The 3,929-nt window shown below is 43.0% G+C and overlaps 1 pseudogene; it reads left to right on the top strand.

Annotated features, from left to right (window-relative positions):
* The first annotated feature begins 3,011 nt into the window (after positions 1 to 3,011).
* Positions 3,012 to 3,628, top strand: LOC130887786 (bifunctional purine biosynthesis protein ATIC-like; annotated as a pseudogene).
* Positions 3,629 to 3,929: the final 301 nt, after the last annotated feature.

The following is a 3,929-nucleotide window of genomic DNA, read 5'->3' as shown; positions in this document are numbered from 1 at the left end:
AGCCATGTGACAAGAGGAGCAAAGCACAGAGAGGTACATATGACAAGTCAGGGAGCACAGTACCCAGAGGCTGGGTGTGGGACAGGAAGAAATCCTTCTCCGAGGACACCTGAGTCCCAGACTCTGCCTCCTGTGCTGTTTAAAGCTGCACACTTTGTGGAAACATGTCAGTGCAGCCCTGGGAGAGGACACCCTGGTCAGTAGAACATGTTCATCCCTATCTCTATGTCAGGGGCATCCCACAGTTCACACCTAAAAGTGCACACTCCAGATCTCAAGGGCCCTCCCTTCCCCCTTTTCTAGACTTGTTGGGTTCACATCTTCTGTCACTATCATTCAACCAGATCTCCTCCCTGACTCTCAGCACGGGCTGCCTTATTGCTGAGGGAGGTGGGGCCTGAGGTCTCATCAAAGCCCTTCTAGTTCTCACGCTATGCCTGGAGCTGAGAGTTGGATTGGTCAGAATAAAGTCATCTTCATTTAAGATGTCTGTCGCCATTGACAGCAGTCAACTATGTCTACAACTTGTTAATCACCATTTCCCACCTCTTTGAACACTATGACTGTCACAGAAGCTGATGTCTCCCCTGCCTCTGGCACCCCTGGTGACGCTTCTGAAAAATGTGTTATCAACAAACACACTTACTGTCCTCTGCCCAACTTCAGGATGCCACCCAAAGGACTTGTCGCACTCAACCATTCCTGACACAAGCGTTAGCCTGGGATGAGACAATGGCTGAATGAATACAGGGAGTTTATGGGAAGCAATCACAGCAATCAGGAGGCAACACAAGACAGCAGCCAAAGCAGGCAGGGAAAAGAAGCCGATGTCAGTGTGTCTCTGAGCTGATTTTTTCCTGTGTGCTTCCATTTTGAAACCCTGGCAAGAAAGATCTGGAAGGACTTGGGGGAGGGAAAGAATATGATCAAATATATTTAAAATTTAAAATGGCTTTAAATAACAAAATAATCAAGACTAATGAAGAAGAAGAAGAAGAAGAAGAAGAAGAAGAAGAAGAAGGAGAAGGAGAAGGAGAAGGAGAAGGAGAAGGAGAAGGAGAAGGAGAAGGAGAAGGAGAAGGAGAAGAAAGTCTTTGGGGGCTGGAGAGATGGCTCATCTGCTAAAAACTAGGCTCACAACCAAAATTACAACAAAGTCCAGGAAGGTTCATAAACTCACCCCAAGATATTTCTGTCCAAGAGACAAAGAAGCTGTGAAATTAGCTATCAGCTCCCCCTCTGTCACTACAGAAGGGCTGGTCCTAGGCACATGAGCTTCCTAATACTTTTAGTAGCTTGTGCATGGGTCAAGATTCCCCCTGTAGATACAGAAGCACCACCACAGACCTCTTCAGGTGACTGCAATATGAAGCATTTGCCCATCACACACACACACTAAACAGAGGTAGACCTGAGCCGTCAAATAAGACTATTGTAGCAGTTAAAACACATGGCAAAAGTGTGACCTGGATGAAGCACAGAAGGCTATGGCCACCATTCCTTCTGTATACACAACAGAACATCAATTCTTTCAACACTGAAGAGGCTCTGAATACATAAGGTTGAACTACAGATTACTACAGAGCTGAAACTTTCATGTTGTCTAAAGTATAACTCAAGTGGGATTTTATGAGCTTCCTTAGATTCAGTACATACATTAAAAATAATTAATGACAACTGCAAAAAGACCATCTTTAAAGACTTATGAGAAACTTGTAGTTTTATAATATCATAAAGCTGGCATTATTCCCGTCTTCTTTTGAAAAACCACCCAAAGCAAAGGCAAGAGGTAACATAAATCAAACTACATCATTGATGAGATCAGAACACGTGTATCAGTTTCCAAATGTAGACTATGAGGGTGAACTGACAAATGGGCACAAAGGGCTGCTGAAAAGAGGTGCTTACGGCTACATATGTCAGAGGTCCTGCAACGCAGACAGGACATCCAGGAGACAAACACCAGTAACTCCTGATTAAGAGCAAGATCACTGGGTTAGGAATAGTTCTGGAATGGTCACTTGTCAGCTTGGAATAAAACAGAATCGCCTGGAAAGGGAGTCCCAGGAGATTGTCTTGACGAGGTTGGTCTTTGGGTATGCCTGTGAGGGATTTTTTTCTCAGTTGTGTTAATGGAGTGTCCTGAATATAGGTAGCACCATTTCATGGGCTGGGTCTTGGACTGGGTGAAAAGAAGAGAAGAAGCTGAGCTCTGGCCTGCACGCATCCATTACTCTCTGTTCCTAATGTTAAATGTGATGTACCCAGCTCCCCCCAGCCCCTACTGATATCACTGCTGCTGTCATGGACTGGGTCCTGGAACTATAAGCCAAAATAAACCCTTTCTCTCTCAAGTTGCCTTTTCTGGGTATTTTATCACAAGAACGGGACAAGAAACTAAGGCAAAAAGGAGGATGAGAGAGATGAAGTAATCAACAAGTCAGTTGTCTTATTGCACATGCAGGAGCAACCTGTCTGTGAGGCAAGACTCATCACCCAGAACAGCATAATCATAGCACAGCAAACAGAGAGAAAAAAAAGACTCCACAGCTTGATCTGAAATCTATCAATCTTGAAATGACACCTGTCACTTCTCACAAAAAGTCAATCCCTATTGACTAAAAGTGATTTTCTTATATTGCAAGATTTTTATAATAATTTATAAAGTTGCTTTTATGAAGTAACTAAGAGTATGAAGTAGCCTACACACAGAGAAAACCGTAAAGAGCTAGTTTAGAAAAGCCCATCTCTTTGAGAAAGAATAATAATTAAAAGAATCATCCCATAAGAGATAATTTACAGAGACATTGTTCATAGCAGAAGAATGTTTAAAATGCAGTAAGAATTTAATTACTATTGTTGTTGTAAAACACCACATCCGATGCAACTTTTAGAAGGGAGAGTTCATTTTGACTCATGGTTCCAGAGGGATCAGAGTCCACCACTAGTCCAGCCTGCTTGTATCTAACATGGATTGTCCTCTCCTTACATTGTGACCTATCACAGCAGCCATGTCTCTCAACCATCTGTCCCTGTTCGGTGTGTGTGTCTTACAAAACTGGCCTCGTGGAATTTTCCAGAAACCTTGTGTCTCTTGGTTTGAGTCTAGTCACTTCTAAAAGCACAGAAAAAATCCTCAGGGATGCTATCCTGGCAGTCAGAGATGTATCTGAGCTTACAGGGTTTCTTGAAATATTGGGAAGAGGGAGCATTTGAAAACCTTGCATTCTGTAATCCGTACAGAAATCTTGACATGCAATATTCCAGAAGATAATGCTGACAGAGCCAGACTTGATTTCAACTTTATAAGAGTCATTGCCTATAGGCTGTTCCCCATCTGTGAAGACTGAGTCTTCTCAGATGTAACAGTTGAGGCAGCTGTTGAATATATTGGTATTTGTGGAGTGACCTCACTGAGAACTGTGTCCAAAATCTCTGCTTGAGTAACAGTCATGTAAAACCAGAGGACTGTGTGGCTTTAGAGATGCAGAGCTCTGATAATAAGGACAACTCCCTGGAGACTAACCACTAGTTGACCTTGAAGGCATTCCCTCATAGTGTACAACATGATGAAGCAACTTCAAATCATTTCAGGAAACAGTACAGTAAAGATATCTCCCTGTTGTAAGAAGGCTGCTTGTTTGTTTCCCAGCTGCCCAGCAGCTCAGACCTGAAATAATCACACAGAAACTATATTATTAAATCACTGCTTGACCTATTAGCTCTAGCTTCTTATTGGCTAACTCTTACATATTAATTTAACCCATCTCCATTAATCTTGTATCGCCACATGGCAGTGGCTTACCGGCAAAGTTTCAGCATGTTTTTCTCCAGCAGAGCTACACGGCTTTTCTCTGACACTGCCTTCTTCCTCCCAGCATTGAGTTTAGTTTTCCCCACCTACCTCTGTTCTGCCGTTCTGCTATAAG

This window comes from Chionomys nivalis, chromosome 16 (genome assembly GCF_950005125.1).
Source record: "Chionomys nivalis chromosome 16, mChiNiv1.1, whole genome shotgun sequence".
Taxonomy (NCBI): domain Eukaryota; kingdom Metazoa; phylum Chordata; class Mammalia; order Rodentia; family Cricetidae; genus Chionomys; species Chionomys nivalis.
Note: the sequence above shows the minus strand (reverse complement) of the source record. Positions and strands in the feature narration are given on the sequence as shown.